This window comes from Pteropus vampyrus, unplaced genomic scaffold (assembly GCF_000151845.1).
Source record: "Pteropus vampyrus isolate Shadow unplaced genomic scaffold, Pvam_2.0 Scaffold2, whole genome shotgun sequence".
Classification (NCBI taxonomy): Eukaryota; Metazoa; Chordata; class Mammalia; order Chiroptera; family Pteropodidae; genus Pteropus; species Pteropus vampyrus.
In genome coordinates this window covers 15671374-15691336 of record NW_011888783.1, presented here as the reverse complement: position 1 = coordinate 15691336, position 19963 = coordinate 15671374, and the positions used below count along the sequence as shown (strand labels likewise).

General features: G+C 39.4%; 1 protein-coding gene across 1 annotated transcript in view; it reads right to left on the bottom strand.

Moving 5' to 3' along the window:
- Window positions 1–19723, bottom strand: part of WIPF1 (WAS/WASL interacting protein family member 1) — a 72569-nt gene extending 52846 nt beyond the window's left edge. Inside the window, exon 1 of the mRNA XM_011357264.2 lies at window positions 19647–19723. The gene's annotated coding sequence lies outside the window, so the exon portion shown is untranslated. The remainder of the gene's footprint in view (window positions 1–19646) is intronic.
- Window positions 19724–19963: the final 240 nt, after the last annotated feature.

The following is a 19963-nucleotide window of genomic DNA, read 5'->3' as shown; positions in this document are numbered from 1 at the left end:
AATGACTGAAAACTTGGCAATAAAAACACTCTTTCTCAGCATAAGACATTCAAAATAACTACAGTTATCTACTGAATTCACCAGGACTTGGGCTGGAATGACATCTTCTGGTCACCTTTCCACCTGTGTCTTCCCAAGTCAAGGGCTGTTCCTCACTTCCTATGGTTCTCCCCTGGAATTAGAAGATGTTCTATATGTTTCACTGGGAAAGACAGATGCTTTGGGGTGAAGTACTTGGAGCACACTAAACACTCAACAACGTCAGCTATCATTACTATTAAGTGAGCTAAACTTCTGCCCAGTTAGCGCTACTTGGAAAAGGAGGGAACACAGCAGGTAAAGTGGCTCCTTCTGTTTAGAGAGTGATCATTTAATGCAATGTAAGAATGAAGAATTGACTCTACTTGATATTTGAGAAACCTGGCTACTAGTAATTTCAGAGTCTCCATTTTATATCAGTTCTACAACTAGTTTTCAAATCTACTAAGGCCTATTGAAAAAAACTGGCATTGATCCGTTCAATCTGTGCTGGTCCCTTTCTCATTCACAAATGCCTCAGCATTTCTGTGCAATTCCAAGTACCACTGGACTCAATGAACATGAATTCAGAAAAAATATCCCAGAAACGTCCTAAAAATACAGTTTCTCCTAAAAGTCAAGGAGAAATAGGGATTACGAAATTTTATGCTCACTGCATTGTTTTCATTTTGCCTGGAGGGGATCCATCCAATCAGTGGGCTAAAGTGACAGCAGGAGGAGGGCAGCCACTTGTCCCCAAATCCTCCACGGCAGAGAGCAGGACTTTTCAGTGCACTGAGAAAGTGTCCAAAAGCCCTGTGGGGTGGTCTCACCCAATTGGGGAATGGAAGGCAGAACTTATTTTCAAAGCTGCTTTATTCTAGTGGTTGAGGAATAAACAGAGAGAACAGTAATAGTCTGTGAATGTTTTCGGAGGTGGCACATAAAGAACTGAGAGAAAACAGGCCCCACGGCAAGATCTCATTTCTCCGAGCAAGTGAGAAAACAAAACCACGATGCCTATCATTATGCCCAAGTTCAGCCACCACAAGATGATGACACTCGGACTTGAAAAACAGTAGTGGCAACAGCCAAATAAAGCTTCAGCAAAACTGAATACCCACAGAAAACATTTGGTATCCAACTCTCGTTAGCAGAGAATTCATGGAAAACCAATGTGAAGATCACCAATGTGAAATTTTATTTTCCAAAGTACAAAGGCTTCTGTACACAGAACTTTCTATTTATCCAGATTTACTACTAACGCAAAACACTTTGTGGAGGTACATTTCTCATAGTCTTCACTAGCAGTATCTTCTAACTGCACAAATGTGGAGATAAGGTTTTTTTCTCTTGCTTTTCCCCTTTTGTATCTTGAAAATATAGATGAGAGTTTCTCAAAAATACTGAGAGATACACAAAGATGAGGCATCTCAAAATCTTTATAGGCATAAGCAACTTGAACAAGCGTAAGCAGTGGGGAACAATAGCAACACCTATCAGTCTAGTCTGAATTCATGAAAGATTACTATCTGTGATGTGTATATCATCGGTCTTAAAATGCAGCTTTAAAAATGCAGTTTTAAAATTATAATACATTCTAAATGCTCAAAGACAATGTAAAATACAGTGTACAATATATTACTCAGGGAAGTAAGTGGTACCTGTTACTGCTTTGCTAAGATTTGGGCTTTTACAAAAATAAAATATGTGAAAGGACTGGCTTAACTCAGTGGTGATTTTCCTTAAGTGTAACTCCCCCTCATCTCCTCCCCCACAAGAAAAAGTTATTACATTTTTAAAAATATAAAATCAGAATTTGATAAAAGTCAAACCAGTTCTTTTAATGCATAAATCTGGGAGTATAAAAATCACTTTAAACTTATTATGGTTATATATTTTAACTCCCAGCTTTATTTTCTTTAGCATAAGTATAATACTCAAAGGTTTAAAACTTACTCTTGAGAGACTATAAAATGATACTATCTTTATGACAAAAAAAATTTATGAATTTATGGAAAAGGGAATAATATTTATAAAATATTTAGTAAAAGTACTGTAGATGTTTGTATATCAACATTTAAAATATCCAAAGGTCACTGTTAAAAATATTTAAAGTATAATAAAAGGAAAGTTAAAAATGGCTTTACTTAAATTTAACAGGACCAGAGAATCTGGAAGTATGAAAGTTAAGTAGAAATCCACATTCAAAAGAGTTCCATGGAATTCTCAGAAAGAAAACGCAGGCAAAGGGTCATCTGAGGACATTATTTTAGCCTAACCTTTGACTATCATTCAAACAGGGGAGCCAATGTCTGATTATTAACAAAATGCAGTTTTATACTGGTGAGCTCAGATGACAGTCCACCCTATCTGCCAAAATTAGTGGGTGAGAAATCACTTCATGAGATCATGCACAGACATGAAATACACCACTAAAGGTCTGCTGCCATCCCTCAATCATCACTTTGCTTGGTTAGGCTGGTGGCCAGCAGAAATATCTCCCTCTGCAAAACTGTTCAAAGTAATGACTTGGAGGAAGTGGTGTGCTGATACTATGAAAAAAAACCCTCAAACACAAAGGTAGTTCAAAAAGCATCTGTATATGGCTCAGAGGAAATAAACAGCTCAGCTAATTTCAACTCCAAGTAAACCCAAGAGACCAGTTCACTTGGCCATGGCTACACACACATGCGGGAAACTGAAGGTTGGCAATTGTCCAGTGATTTTGCTCTGTTCCAAAGGGGATGATAGGGTAGGGTTATCTATCCTGGGGTCAGGATAGAATAAGAGAAGATACCCCGTCCCACATGGCTTCAGACATGTATGTAAGAAGACTTCATTCCTTTCTCTCCATGAGACAGATGGGCCCTGGACCACTGCCAAAATGGCAAGTCTGATGTCCCTTCCTGAAGCCACTAGTATATCAGAAGCTAATTCTGAACTTCTAACACATGGTCTCTCCACTGCTGAAGCCTTTCCATGGGTCTTTCTTCCACAACGTTGTCCTTACAGAGCTAAGAAAGAGCAGGACATCTAAAACAGTTGTTTCTTTTGTCAAGCTGGGGCTAAAATACATTTACAGTCTTTCAAATGACCAATATTGAATTTATTGAATTAACTTTTGAGGATTTAAAGATATTCTTCTAATTAAATGAACACATCAACAACAAAGATCATATTATATTTGGTGTTGAAAACCATTTGGAGTTTTTTTGTAAATGCAGCTGCTTTTCTGAGAGGGCAGGTGGTGACATCTTTAAAAGATTCTTATTTTTATTTTCAAATAACTTTTATTTGAGATAGTTGGAAGCATCAGCAAAAGTATTTAAGTTGTTTTTTCGATCCAGGTTTTGTGTTGCTATTTTGACAACTTTATTGCTAATATGGTTAAGAAGGCTAAAAAAGTCCTTTGGTTTTAAGGAAATTCATCTCACAGCTGAAGACCTATTTATTTTCTTATATCTTTTCTTTTTGGGCGAGGAAGACAGTAAAGAGTGATTAACCTTTAATATGAGAAATGTGTGACGCTGACCTTCTACTGGGTAGTGAGATTTTTAGTTCAAAATATTTAGTCCTCAGATTGTATGTGGGGACAAAGAAAATGCTTTAAATGATGCTTTTCCTTCTCCTTCAAGTGTTGGCCATACTATTCTAGCTGAGCACAGGAAGCAGAGATTTTTGTCTTGGTCAGTCGCTGACTCAAAGCGCAGCTCCAAGCTTTGCAGTTTTTTGCACTTTGTCTTTCTAAGTGGTACACCCATCAGCAATCCTCTGCAGCCCATAAAACCCAACATAACCTTCTGGGCTGCTATGGAAAAAAAAACACATTGAGTAATAAAGGATAGAATGCTTTCTCTTCAATGTTTCCAGTGCTAGTCTCTGGCCAGAAGAAATACTAAATCACAGGCATCTGGAAAAGAGAGATGGCCCAGAAAGAACTATGAATGATACCACACAGCACTGACACCCTAAAGGTTCATCTACCCGTTTTCTGCTGTCTGCTTCATGCGGAGGTGTAGGCACTGGAGCAAACAGCTGTTTCTATACGACTTGATTGGAGTGCTAGGGTGGTCTTAAAGTGGCAGTGGTCAACTTCCAGGGAGTGGAATGTTGTTCTGATCACCTTGAGGACATAAGAACGGTAAAAAGATGCAGGCCTAGGGCAGTGACGGTGAAGGCAGTCATGCACAGTGAAGGCAGTGTGGTCTATGAGAACGTGCACCATTAACGTTTGGAAAATGTTAATGTTTTCCAAAAAATCTTTCCCAAAGGTACCATTCGGCTACAGAAAATAATTAGAAGGCCCGTCGGCATCATTGTGTGTAGTTTATATATGAGATAGACTATGTTTTCTTGTCTGGTCCACGGCCTGGAAAGAATTGAATAAGATACCAGAAAGTAGACAACCTGCAGCGTGAAATGATGCAGAGGTGGAAAGGGCATGGCCTGGAAAGGCAGAGGTTCAAAAAAGGCCTCTGAGGTTTCGTTTCATTGCCACAGTTCTTAGTCACACAATTTCTTTCGTGGATCTTAACAGTAACTAATGGGCCTTAGAAAATGAATTGGTATGCTAGGTGGAAAATGCTAAAAGTTATCTTGTCTCTTCAACAGTATTTTTTTTTTAACCCGTTCTTTATGAGTCCTCTTTTCAGAATTATTTAAAATCCCATAATTATAAGAGCTTCCTTAGTGCCTGTATTCCCCTTCTGAGATCAAGTGCAGCTGGACCGACCCTAGCCACGGCCAACTGGACAAGAGCAGACCTCTGACCCAAGATTAGTCAGCCTTCAGGCTAGAGATAGAAAGCACACTGCGAGCTGGCCAGGCACAGAAAACTGCTCAACCACCACATCAGGTTCCTCCTTGTCTCAGAAGTATAAACTGGGAATTGTGAGAATGGGCAGCCTATTTGTCATGCCAGAGAATGAGAAGAGACAGAAAGCGACAGCTGAGCCAGCTAGCTGTTGGACATGAGAGGGGAGGCGACCCATCTCCTGGGACTGAGGGCAGGTCGTGGTTTTTCAGGCACCTAAACTGCATCCTAGTCGTCAATAATTCTAGTAGTATTAATACTAACAATAACAACAATAGTAATAGCTAACACTGTGTCCTTACTATGTGCTGAAAAGCATTCTAGGCCCTTTTACAAGTATTAATTAATTCAATTTTCACAATAATGCTATGAAATAGATGCTGCTGCTGCTGCTGCTGCTGCTGGTGGCGTTGAAGCACAGGGGAGTTAAGTAACTTGACCAAGGCTACACAGCTCAGAAGTGGCAGAGAAACAATCTGAAGTCAATTGGCCTGACTCCAGAGTCCATGCTTCTAACCAGTATGTGTCTCCTTGTGGGGCTAGTCCTGGGTTTCCGGCTCCTTATTGTCCATCCTTACAATAAAGCCCCTTTATTCAGGAGGCCTGACAGAGGGTTAATTTCTTGCTCCCTTATTCTCTCACAATTAGCATTTTTCTTGGCTCCACTCATCATGAATCTTAGTAACTTAAGTATATATTTATTATTTCAAGAACTATTTAATGCTTACTCTCTACTAGGAACTGCTATGACCTTTGGAAGCTAAAGAAGAATCAGCCCTATTCTAGCTCTCAGGTACCTTCTACTTAGTAGAGACTTAGTCTGCACAAACCAACATACTAGGAAGTGTTCCTAGTGTTTATATTGTAAGGTCCCACTTCTGTGATCTTATGCAGAATATACGTTATATCTTATATCTGTACCTATTGTGTCTTATTTTTGTATAATAATGTACCATATCCTAAGCTCATTGATAAAATAATGTCTAAAAAACACATTTAAAAAAATCACCAAAACAAAAACAGACATGGCGAAGATGGCTTTTTCAAAGCTCTTCCTTCCTAGGATTCTGGGTCAGAGTGAGGCCAAGGGGATGGCAACATGTCATACTTATGCTGGCTGGGAACAGCTCTGAAAGAGTACGTGCCTATCGGTGATGTCACTATGTCCCCAACAGACACTGAAGAGCAGTGGTGAGTTCTGGTAAGACCTCCCAGAAGTATAAACCATGGCTCCTTCTCTGTTCTACCACAGCTCACTGTCGGCAACTCATTCACAGCAGAGATCCCCACTGTCCCAAATAGCTATTTACATATGTCTGTAGCACCGACAAAATGGGTTCTCTCAGCCACCAGGTATCATGTCTTCTTATCTTTCCACCCCTACAGCATATTCCTTTGCATTTGACAGGCCTTTAATATATTCATTTTGTTTGTTTATGTTATTAAAGTACAGTTGACATAGAATATTAAAGTAGTTTCAGGTGTACCACATAGTGATTTGGTATTTATATATCTTATGAAGTGATCACCTCTATAAGTCTGGTAACTATCTGTCATCTTACAGAGTTACTATATGATTGAACCTATTCCCTATGCTGTACATTATACGTCCCCACGCCGTGACTTATTTTTTAACTAGAAGTTTATACCTCTCAGTCCTCTTTACCCTTTCTTACCCTTTCCCCCACCCCTTCCCCTCTAACAAACATCAGTTCTCTACCTATAAGTCTGTTCTGTTTTGTTTTGTTTGTTCAGTTGTTTAGTTTTTTAAGATTCCACATATAAGTGAAATCTTAGGGTATTTGTCTTTCTCTGTCTGACTTATTTCACTTAGCATAATACCATCTGGGTCCATCTGTGTTGCCACATATGGCAAGAAGTCATCCTAATGGCTGAGTAATAACAGTCCATTGTATATATATACACCACGTATTCTTTATCCCTTCATCTATGGATGGACATCTAGGTTGCTTCTGTATCTTGGCTATTGTAAATAAAGCTGCCATGAACGTGGGGGTGCATTTTTCTTTTTGAATTAGTATTTTTATTTTCATCAGATAAATGCTCAGAAGTGGAACTGCTGGGTCATATGGTAGTTCTATTTTTAATTTTTTGAGGAACCTTCCTACTATTTTCCATAGTGGCTGCTCCAATTTACAACCCACTAACAGTACACAAGGATTCTCTTTTTTCTACACCCTCACCAACACTTGTTTGTTGTCTTTTTGGTAACAGCCATTCTGAGAGGTGTGAGTACATTCTAAAAGTTTTTCCCAGATTATGACATTAGCATAAGTCTATTGTGGAAAACAATGAACACGAATAAGTTTAAAGAAGATAAATTACCTATAATCTGACTGGGTAGAAATACATATTGTTAACTTTTTGGAATATTTACTTTTATACTCTCTCTTTATGTGTGTGTGTGTGTGTGTGTATGTGTGTAGCCTCCATATATATTTTAAAATTAGGATTATAATGTATATAGTTTTGAGTCCAGTTCTTGTTATCCTTTCATGCCAAAGAATATCAAAATATTCTTTGATAACATAATTTTTAATGATTGCATGATATTCTACACAAAAATTTATTTAACATTCTCCTATTGCTGGTCATTTAGTTATCTCTTACTTTGCTTTTATAAATATCCTAATATCAATATACTTATACACAAATTCTTGTACTCAGTTAGGGTTATGCTATAAAATAAATTATAAAAACAGAAGTAGTTTGAACAATTGATACATAGTACAAATGGCCCACTGGGAAGTCTTATACTCCCTCTGACATCATAAAAGAATGCTCCATTCACCATACTCTTGCCAACACTGAATATTATAGTTTTAAAAAATCTTGATCTTAAGTTGGTTTCTTTGATGGGTCAGAACAGACCATATATTTCAAATCATGCTCTTAAGTAAAATTTCACATGAGCCGCTTACAAACAAGCAGACCCAAGTTTCAAGCCTTTAAAGCCCTAAAATGCTTTAGAATTTTAGAAAGAGAAATTTCTTTAGAGACCACTGAGCAAACTGTTTCAGTTTATAAATAAGGTAACCAAACCTCAGAGAGGTTAAGTGACCCGTGTAATGCATTTGAGTTAGTACTAGAACCTTGTCTTGGCATGTGAGTCATCTTTTTAGAATAGATCGACAACCTAACGGAAGCAACAAACCATTGTCATAAGAGTGAAAGTATAAAGGAATAAAATAGTATAAGAACATACTTGAAAATAAAACCATTATTGTTATAAACCTGACTTTATTTTCATGAAACCAAGTCAGAATAAATTGTTTTACAGACAAAAGCAAAAACTTGCATCTATTTTTAACATCCCTGCTTAAATCTACAACAACTTTTTTCCTGGAACTATTAAAATATTCAGCATTTATTATTATCCTCTCATCCAGCCAACATTTACTAAGAATATCCTGTGGCCAGGCACTGTGCTAGGTGCTGGGGTAGCAGAGGAAAGAGTAGCAACTAAGAAACAAAGGGGTGGACAGGAAAATGCATGAGCAAATAATCATAAGGCGTGTGACTACGCAGGGACAGGGTGCACGAGGTGCTGTGGGGCTGCCAGAGCCATGGATATGGAGGGCTTTATCAAGGAACAGACACATGAGCTGCACCTGTGCTTAAAAGCAGTCTACTGGGCAAAGGAGGGAGAAGAGCATCCCAGGCAGTGAGAGAACAAGACTGCTCGTCAGATGTGGCTGAAACATGGCGGCCTGGGGAGATGAGCTATGGTGGAAGATGAGGCTGAAAAGGTATTCTGGGGTCAGGCAGTGGTCAGGAATTTGGAATTTTGACTGGAGGTGCTGAGCCCCAGGAAAGGTGTTTAAGCAGTGGTGCCATGGTCCAATTTGTGCCTTATCAAGCTACTCTGACGGCAGCATGGGGGAGGATTGAAGACTTTGGAGGCAAGAGACTTATCTGTACCAGCTCAGTCCAAGAGACTTATCTCTACCAGCTCTAGCTTTTTGCAAGTCTAAATTAGGGAAGAGGCAGAGGCAATATAAAAGACGAGATGGGTTTGAACAATATTTAACAGGAAGAATAAGACACAGAAATTGATTAGACAGAGGTATCACCAATGAATGGGGAAAGAAGGAGGTGGTCCAGGTTTTGGCAGGAAGGGATTTGTATACTTTGAGCTTGATATCTAACAAATATCAGGTATATCCAGAAAGCAAATGGAAATACAAATCTGAAGATCAAGCAGAGTCTATGACTTCTGTGGGTGATGTCACAAGCGCTGCTAATTCTACTGCAGTTTGTTGGCTACCTTTGTAATTGAAGGAAATGTAAGTTTTCAGTTAGATATTAGTAAAGATGTATTATTTTCCCCACTCAGCTCACAGACTTCAGATTAAAAACCCCTGTGTTCAAGGACTCAAGTTATGTTGCACCATTTAAAACTCAGTTTAATGCTTTGTGGATTGGCACAAGGACTTCTCACATACCCCTGGAATCCACCATGTGTTGGCATTTACTGTGTTTGTGAAAGATTCCATTTTTTTTTAAACCATATGGTACTTGCTAGTCCAGCTCAGAAATAAATTGACTTTGAAAACTGTTCCCACAGCTGCAAAAGGCAAGTGTTTGGCACCAATAAATCAGGATTAGTGGAACTTGGCTTATAATGAACTTTTTGCATCCTCGGGGCAGGTGGTCACCAACTGATCTATGGGACAAACAAGCCATGTTTTGAAGTAATAACCATTTTTCTAATGATAGGTAGGACTGGAATAGAAAGCACGTAGGGAAGAGATGTTGTAGTCCTGTAAAATTCAGCCTTCTTAAATTTGGGGCTCTCTGAAAACAGGAATCAAAATTATGTTTCCTGGGCCCTGCTTGACCTCTGTTTCTTACCTTTCAAGTCATAACTACTGCGGGTATTTTCCTTCTAGACAGTGAAAAACAGCCTGAGATGCTATCGACAGGCCCCTATCAGAAAATCGGTGAACTTGTGACATAATTATAGGTTTAAAATTTTGCCCTCCTGGATCTCAACTGAAGTTCGTCATCACCTGCTCACAGAAATGCCTTCAGTGTTCCATTTTATTGAGGTGGAACAGGGTTATATCCAAAATATTTAACAGCCAATAAGGCACATGCAGTAACCAATCAGAACAATGTCTGATGCTGGAGCAGTGTCTTGGGGCACCCCATGCTGTGTCAGGCACTGATCCTTAGTTTTTGGATTATTAGAGCAGTCTTAGGAGTCCTGGTGATGCACTCAGGTGACTGAGGATGGTGATAATTCAACAACTGGTTTTGAAGCATCTCAATATTTTACTAACCAACATGGCTGTACCTGTGCAAACAGACTGAATGTCAACTGCTGAGGTGGGGGCTGCTACTCCCAAGGATTCCCACGGAGGGTTACTGCTGTGTGAGCTGACCCCGTCGCCCTTCAGCACTCTGCCTAGCTTGAGCCCAGCCCTCCTTTCTGAGTCTTGAGCTGAGGTCAGTGCCTCCAGGTCTTGGACCATTTCCAAGGCTTTCAGAACTCCTCACTCAGGTCTCCTGAGGGCTGGCTGGCTGCAGTCTCCCAGCTCTCAGGCACCTTCTAGTAGCAACCTAGAACAGCTGGCACCAACAGACTTCTACGTAAGAAAGGGCCAGGTGTTTCCTTACGAGTTTGATGGAGGGACATGATTTCAGTCTGTAGGTGTCATACCACCCAAGTAGCCCCACCACTGTATGAAGTAGAGGCAAAAAGAGACTTTTTTCATGTACCCTTTCAAGGACTGGTTTAGCAACTCCCTGAAATTTCTGACTGGAGCCCCATGTTTCATGTTTATCACAAAAGAGGTCAAACCTGGTTGATTTTACTTTGCTCCATGCTTCTGGGAAGTAGAGTAGGGCAGGCTTTATACACAGACAGTCCCGGGTCTGACTTCTGGCTCTGTGGACTGTGGTCCAGTCACTTTACACCTCTGAGGTAAGGTCCACCTCTGTAAACGGGGCTCATACAGTGACTGCCTCATAGGCAGGTAGAGGGTCTAATGAGATAGACAAGTTTGATAGACGCTCTTCTTATAAACTGAGCATAAGATTGAGAATAAAAACTTTTAGTCTCTGGAGTAGGAAATGCCAGTGTTATTCTATTGTACCAATTTAGGTATTTCAAAAATAGATCATTTTTGTTTATTTACGCTAGCTAAAAAGTAGACAAAAAGCGAATTTAGGGGTCAAAAGGGAAGTTTTGCACAGACTTAGATTCAACCCATAAGAACTCAGAGGTCTCCCTATTGATGGAAGATAACATACCTCCTTTTCCCCAGGAAAATAGCCAGCATAGATTAATTCATTAATATTTGTATAACTAACATCTATTTCAGTGACAATAAATGCAATTCCAATTATGATGATATTTACATAACCAACAAAAGATGAAAACGATTTAATAATATTTTCTTCAAGTGCCTTCATACATAAGCAAAGAAAAACTTGATTTGTTTAGGTATTGAGCATTTGAAAAAAAAATAAACTTTGCTTTTGCCCACTTTGTTAAAAATTTTTTTTCTTAAAATAAGAATCATGCAATCACTGGGGCTTAAGGAATAACCATTTTACTTAATAACCATTTTACTTTAGGCAAGGCCTAAAACAAAAACCCTCACCCTTCTACTCCCCTCACCCTTCTACTCGTGAACGCTCTCTGATCTCAGTCCCAGAAATCAATCAATGAGTAAGTCCTTATGCAGAGTTCCATTCTATGTTTTTTTATAGGAGTTTTAGAAGCTACAGATAAATTCAGGAATAATATTAAACCATTAAGATCATTAAGAAAGATTAATTTCTTCTAGAATTCTAACTCCTATGTTTAGACACATATACGCAACTGCCTACTCAATATTTCTACGTGATGGCTGTTTAACGGACATCTCAGATTCTACATATCCCAAACTAAATTCCATATATCTCTCCCCTACCTCTACTTGCTCTACTTATAGCCTTCCCCATCTCAGTTTGAAAGCATTTCCATTTTTTTCTTTGCTTAGGCCAAAATCCTTGGAATCTTCCTTGACTCCCCTCTTCTGTTTATTATTGTTCAATCCAACAGTTAACTTTGTTTGCTCTACCTTCTAAATAACCAGACTCTATTTACTCCTTACCATCTCCAGTGCTGCCACCTGGTCAAAGGTACCATCATCTCTTACCAGAGTACTGATATAGCTCCTAATTGGTCTCTTTTTTCTACTCTTGCTCTTTTACAGTTTATTCTCAATATAATAGCCAGAGGGGTCTTTTAAAGTGCAAAACCAGACAACTGTCTCTTTTGCTCAAAGTCCTTGCAAAGCTCCTTCTCATTGAGTGAAAGCCTGAGTCCTACAATGGCCTACAAGACCCTCCAGGAATCTTGCTTCCTACTCTGCTTTAATCCCACTGGCTCCTTGTTATTCCCTGAATATGCCAGGCACGTTCCTGCCTCAAGGCCCTTGCGCTTTCCCCCAGGTATCTGCAAAGCAAATTCTCTTCCACGTCTTTGCTTAAATGCAACCTTCTCGCTGACAGTCACCCTAACCACCCCATTTAAATCCATACACTCACCATTGTACTCCTGCCCTTCCTTAGCTTGCTGCACTTCTTTTTCCATAGTACTTACTACTTTCCAACCTTGTAATACACTACATAACATACTATTTGATTAGGTTTACTGTTACTGTCCAAACCCTCCTACTAAAATGTAAGACCCACATGGAAGGCATGTCATAAATATTTCTGAATTAAGGGGAAATTGCAAAAAACAAACAAACAAACAAAAAACTCACAAACATATGTAAAACACCCAGTGTCCTAAAAGGGCCTTCTAATGTCCGATAGTAGGTCCTACATTTTATATCTCATTTTCTTCTGTTTATAATGTTTATGGCATTTTGGAGAAGAATGACAAAGGAGTAGGACTGACGCTGAGAGGCTGCTGTTTGCCCAGGGAAGCCCCTTACGAATGGCATTACTGGGGAAGGGTAGATCAGCACACTTCAAGCATGGGGACTTCATCATAGAGATCTTAAAGCTTCCCTTTTATCTGGAAGCCGGAGGGATCAGACTCAGAATGACTGACCCACGTTACAAATTCACAAGAGGAATCTGGGCACACCAAAATGATGTCATTTTTTTCTAGTGACCAAGTTCAGAATACACTCTTCTGAGATCATGGTACCCAGGAAGCAGATTTAGTGTTCAGAAGGTGGTTCAGGGATCCTGGAATCAGAGCTAAGGATGGGTAAGCCTGTTAAGGGCTACTTAATCTGGGCCACAGTGAGCCCTGATCTTCAACCCCACCTTAAAATGGACAACCCCACTTTAAAATGGACAACTCCTCTCAATCCATATTCATATCTATGAGATTCAGGGTCTCTCTTCCTGGCCAAACACTCGGAATTTTTCTGAGTTGTCCTCTTCTTTGCTCCACGGGGACCATCGCCATTCACTGGACACAAACTTTCTCCAGGTAGGATGAATTAGGTGTCTACCTATAAGATTATACCCATATTGCTGTGCTGTCTTCTGGGAATTAAGCAGAGGTCACTTAGCTGGAGTTTGGGAGTATATAAACTCTTCAGTCTCTTGGTTTACTCCCATTAGGCATGGGTCTAGCCTCTGAAGATCCTTCAGGGACACCTATATCCAGGTTCCAAGTCTTTAGGACCCCTCAACATTGCAGCTGGTAAGCTGTGCTGAAGTCAGGAGCCTTGGTCTATATCCACTCCTCTTACTAATTAGCTATTTTGGTCCAGACAAATAATCTAACCTTTCTGGGTCTGTTTCCAAATCTAAAAATGAGGGGATTGAACCTTTGAAGGTCCTTTCTATTTCTAAAAATCTGGGATTCTATTTTTTTATCTACCTCTTTCAGTTTTAAATAATGACAACAGCATCTGAAAGCTTCTTTCCTAAATTTTTCCCAAGGCCAGATGTTCCTGGCACCAAGTAGGAGAAAAAAATAGTTTTCAAATAACCTAACATTTTTGTCTTTTAGAGCAAATTATCCTCTGGCCTTTTCAATTCCCTTTTGCCTATTGTTACCTCCTTACGAATCCTTAAAAGAAGTTTTTTAAAAGTAAAATATCCATCCTTCCTGATTTATCCTAATCTATCTTACAAGATTATTTTTTTCCAAATTATTTTTCCTACATAAAACCTCTCAAACATTTTTATTCCAGTAATTATACTCATCAGCCTTGATGTGTCCTCGATTTTGCAAGGAAGGTAATTAAAGACTCTCGTGAAGAGAGACAGGGTTGGCAGAGGAAGCATGCTGTCCATGCAGTTGAGTTCTGGTCTGAATTTTCACAAGGTGATGGGCACAAAATGGCAGGAGTGACAGTTAAGAGCAGAAAGAAGAGAAAACACAGAGGGAAGGGGAGAAAGAGTGAAGGAACATGTTGTTTGCTTTGAAAGAGGTTTTAGGCAAAGCCCTAGTGGCAGTTTATCAAGAATGTTCACTTAGTTTAATGACTTGGAACTGGGACTTCCTAAGAAGTCGCACCGCAGTGGGAAGGCAGGGTTGGAACACCAGCTCCCTTTCTTTAACAGCTCTCTCTGTGCAGCTTTCTGCGTAGCAAGCTGGCGAGGTATGGGACAACCCCTCTACTGGTCCCACACCCAATCTTCAGGAGTCAGGATCATTCTACAGGTCTCTAAAGCCTTTAAGGAAGACCAAATCTTTCCATAGCTGTCCTGGAAATCAAAGAAGATGCTCCAAATCACCATTTAATAAATCAGTGAATTCACTAGCAAACCATCCAAATGAATCTTTAGGTATAATATATACACGACCTCCTAGTCTGAAGTTAGCAGCATATTTCAAATAATGGTAGGTTCTAAGATATCCTTTAATGATTTTTAACTGAGGAGACATCTGCCCTAAAGAATTTTTCTCTGATTAAAAGATATATATTTATGTGTGTGTGCATATATGTGTGTGTAATCATGTATTCTACTATAAAAAAAAGGACTCTGTTTTTTAAGCAACACAGGATTATAACCAATACAATGAGTGAACTTAAAAGATGACATGTTATTAAGCTCTAGACACAAACAAAAGTAGAAAGGAAGCCTAATTCATACCAGAAAGTATCAAAACAGAAACCCTGGTAAATAGCTAGCCAGTTAGTCATGAAGCAGTAACTTCCAATTAGTACTGAGAAATTACAGTGTTAGTGGTATATAAACACCTCCTGGTGGAAGTGACAGAGGATGTCACATAAGCTAGGACTAGGTACCTTTTAAATTCAGTTTGTTGTACCACAACGGGGTTCCGCTTCAAAAACTCATCTTTTCCCAGTTTATTCTTTTCAAAAAAAGCTTTCTCTGTCCTTTTATAAACAAAACAAATAAACAAACATTCTTGTCATTTTCTGATGCTTTTTGTGTGTGGGGGGGGGAGAAACTAAGAGGCTTTTTTTTTTTTTTTTTGGAAACAACTTTCTAACTGATGAAGAAATGGAGGGAAACTGAAATAACAGAGTGAAAAGGCATAAGACAATTCCCTCCCGGGAAGTGTCACAGAGTATACATGACCATAATGGTATTATTTAGCAGACAGCACCTCCAGCAAAAGAACTATACAGCACTGTGTCAAACTTCCATGATGTTTTCCCTACCATTTCCTTCCATAAAATCTGTAATCTAAACAAATACCGTGACCACGCCTCCAGAAGAGTCCCATGGTTCTTGCTCCTTTTCCTGGGACAACAGCTCAAGTCTTCTTTGGTCCTTACTACCCAGAAGCAAAATATAACATTTTGTTTGAGGCATTCATGAAGGAATATGATAATGATCATGTAATCTGAGTTATCTTCAAGTCTGAGGGTTTGGAGGGAGGGTGATATAAGAAGACCTAATTACTGGATGTTTCCCAGAAAGTATGTTTATTCCTGCACAGAGTCTGGTTTTAGTCAACAGAACCAAGGATAAGGCTTTTTCCTGAAGTTTCTGTACCCAAAAAAAGTATAAATCGTGGAAGGAATAAAAAGCATTGCCCCAAGCTGTCTCTTCGGTTCCCTATTTTTTCTTTCCCTTTCCCTTTGTAAGTGCTTGAAAACTGAACTGCTTATAAGCTGAAAATGACTGAGATTTTGTGAAGCATTTCAGAATCAAGATAAAAATCATACGAGGAAAAAAAAATCATATTATTGAAACTCATGCTCTTTGCCAAGGGTGTAGACCATAGGAGGCAATAAGCTCTTAGCAGATGATGTGGACATTAGAACCTGCACATACAATACTTTCAAAACCTATGGTTCTCTAATATCTAGAATATATAAAGAACTCCTACAACTCAATGACAAAAAAAAAACAAATAACCTCTTTGAAAAATAGGTAAGATACTTGAACAGACATTTCTCTAAAGAAGATATACAAATGGCCAACAAACATGTAAAAAGATGCTCAACATCACTAATTATTAGAGAAATTCAAATTTAAAAAGATATCATGTTACACTAATTAGGATGCCTGCTATAAAAAAACAACAACAAAATAACAAGTGTCGGCTAGGATGTGGATAAATTGGAATGCTTAGGCACTGTTGTTGGGAATGTAAAATAGAGCAGCTGCTAAGGAAAACAGTTACGGCAGTTCCTCAGAAAATTAAAAACAGAATCACCACATGATTTGGGTATATATACAAAAGAATTGAAAGCAGGGCCTCAAAGAAATATTTGTACACCCACGTTCACAGCAGCATTATCACAATATTCAAAGGTGCAAGTAACTAGAACGTCATACACAGATAAATGGATAAAGAAAATGTAGTATATACATATAATGGAATATTACTCAGCCTTAAAAGTTAAGGAAGTTCTAATACGTGCTACAACATGGGTGAACCTTGAGGACATTATGCTAAATGAAATAAAGCAGTTACAAGAAGACAAATATTGTATAATTCCAGTCATATGACGTACTTAAAGTAGTCACACTCACATAAACAGAAAGTAGAATGCGGTTGCCAGGGGGCTAAAGGAGGTGGTAAATGAGGAGTTAGTTGTTGTTTAATGGCTATAGGGTTTCCATTTTGCAAGATGAAAAGGTTCTGGATATTGGCTGAACAACAGTGTTAATATATTTAACACTACTGAATTACACACTTAATGGTTAAGATGGTAAATTTTATGTTATAAGTATTTTATCACAATTAAATAAAACGACTATGACTCCCAGTATGTTCCCAGTATGATGGTGATGACAACAATAATACCTTACGCATGACCAGGAACTTCCTTCTGAAAAACCCAGAGAGAAGGGCCTTCAGACTTGCTGACGCCAACTCAAAAAGATGAGCAAAGATCAATTCAATCAAAGGTTGAATAAAAATAAAAAAAGTTTTACTTTTTATTTTCTTTTTCCTTACTAGCGTCTTTTACCCTACTTGTAAATGGCGAGAACCATTTTATCCCTCTGAAACCCTGGCTATCTAAACATTGGTGGATGTTGACCCTGAAATGTTCCTTTGTATTATCTGAGCTTCTGGAGAGAAGAGACCTGCCTAGATGTCAGCGTCCAGGAGAAGAGGGATTTGCGAAATCAGCCCCCTTCCTCTTATTCAGAGACTCCAGTAACATGTCCATGCCGTCTCTCCCTATAAAATTCACTATTTTCTCTCCAGATAAAGAGGACCATTGATTTCTCTCTAATTTTGACCTTCAAACTGAACTCAGTGTTCAACTTGGAAGTAATTCCTATCTAAAAAGTATAGGTGAGATTAATATTCCAGGTGCTCTCCACCATCCAACATGATCCACTACCTTCTGCCATTATGTAGACACAGAACCACTTTTTCAGAATCACTTCCAGGACTGGGAATCAGAGACATAGCATAATAATGACACTTTATAAACCTTTTCTCCCAGCTTAAGTGCAAAGGGACACAGGGAAGGTGGAAAGCTGGAGAAGGGGGTGAGAAACGGCCGGCCAGGAGAGAACAGATGCCCCCAGAAGGAATGCGAACAGCTTTTGGAAGGATGTATTTACAAAAAAGAGGTCTGGTCCATCTGGAAAGTATTTTAACAAAATAGAAGTACTTTTCTACTACGAGCAGCAGATTAGCAAATCACAAAACTCCCTGAACAACAATGCTCTATGACCAACGAAAAAAACAAAACAAAACTGAAAGAAGAGCTCCTTCTAGGGATGACCAGCCAGGCACCTCTGCGTAAGCCTCTTTCTGGTGTTCATGGTGCTCCTGGTGCCACGTGTAAGTGACCTGCCCACTGTAGTTCTCCTGTGTGTCTCCTCCAGGCATTTATTTGTGCAAAGGGCTTCAACCAATAAAATTCTAATCTCTATGGGAACATGGGCTGCCTCTGTCAGAGCCAGTGCAGTGGTTTCTGAAACCACTTGGGCCAAGATCTCCAACTTAGAATCCTCCCTTATTCTGTCAGCTTCCTCTCCATTTTCTTGCACAACATGGTAGTAAAAAATAAAAAGAAAAATGTGGCAATCTCAGGACAAACATCAACACTGATTTTTCTCTTTCATCACTGGTTATTTTGCATGACTGGGGTATAAACAACACGTGAGTCCACTCACCCCTCATCCCTCCATCATTTTGTTGTTCAGTACAAACACTGTGGAACACTCTGGGCTAGAATAAAGAGATGACACAGAAGCTCACGGTCCTGGTCTCTTCTCTTCATGACTCTCTCTGCCTCTATTAACACATTCACAGAAGAAATCTAGTATGTTTTCAAGTGTCCAGAAAAACGCTCGGCAACCCCTCTGGCTAAACTGTTCTAGAGCTCACTAATGGCCCAAGAATGTAGTAACTTCCTTCTTCTAACTCAGATTTGAGACATTTTCCTTCTTCATATATAGGTGTGAAAGGAGCAGGTCTTTGTGTAAGAGCCTTTTATTAACTCGAAGTTCTTTATTAAACTGTCCCTCAGTGGCCACAGGATGAATGATCTTGGGCCCTTTAGCTGTTTCTCGGCTCTAACTTCCAACCCTTTAACCCCATCTCTGACTCTTCTCTTAACTCTTCAAATCTTCAAATCTTCGCTTACATAGGAAGCACAGACTAAGACACAAAGCTCTAGCGACAGTCAGACCTCATGGCTTCTTCAGGCCCTGCACGGCTATAGCCCTAGGCTGTGCTCCTTCTTAAACTCGGGGGCAAGCAGGGGACTTCCTCGTCTCACATTCAAACTTCTCTCTACTCTTTCTCTACTCCCATTTTATGTTAGTAAAAGAAGGAAAGATATAAAGGGGGATAAAAGAAAGAAGAGGGCAGACAAAATAAAAAGGGAACTTAAGAATTTATAAAGATATGAGAAATTATTTTAACAGGAAATACAAACCAAAAGATTCATTTTACCAGATGAACAGTACCTAAAAACAGCAAACCTCTGTATACAGCCTTGCAGCATGTTTTCACACACAATATTCCCGTATTTTCTACTGGCCTTTGAACACCCCGCGTCTGCCTGCAAACACAAGCTGATTTGTTCTGTTTCACATTTATGTTAATAGGTGAACGCGAGGAGAGGCTTAGCTGAATTCCACAAATAAGCTATTTAATGTATATCTGAAGGTTTGTTTTTAAAAGGCATCGACGTTCTAAACAGGGAAGCAAGAGAGATTCTAATTTCATTTTCACAGTAACGGCTGGATGTTTGTTCCTCTAACAATGTGTGGTTGGTTACCACCGGCTATGCCCTGGCTCTCACATTCAAAGCCAGAGCAATTTATTCACATTACGAAAATAGTTAAAGACAGTTTAAGGAAAGAGAACCAGTTAGATATTTCTGAGTGGCTATGAAAGATTTTTCAGGGGGAAAAGAAAAGCACTAACCTGTGTTGTTTTAATCCGTTGAAAACGACCAAGTTCTCCAGTTGCCCTGCTATCTTCTAGCCAGTTTCCTGTAAGTGTTGCATGTGACATTATACTTCCTCACTGCACCTTCTTTGACTCGCCTCTCTCGGCGGTCAGAGAGGCATGTGATAAGATCTTCTCGCTGCCTGTTCACACTGGGGTAACCCTGTGTCTAAAGAAATGGTGGTCTCCCGGAAGGGTGGTTTTAGGAGTCCCTAGGGCACAGGTACAGAGGAGATAAGTCTGGGAAGGAGGCAGAGGGAAGAGTGACGTCTGGACTCCTGGTACTTGACTCT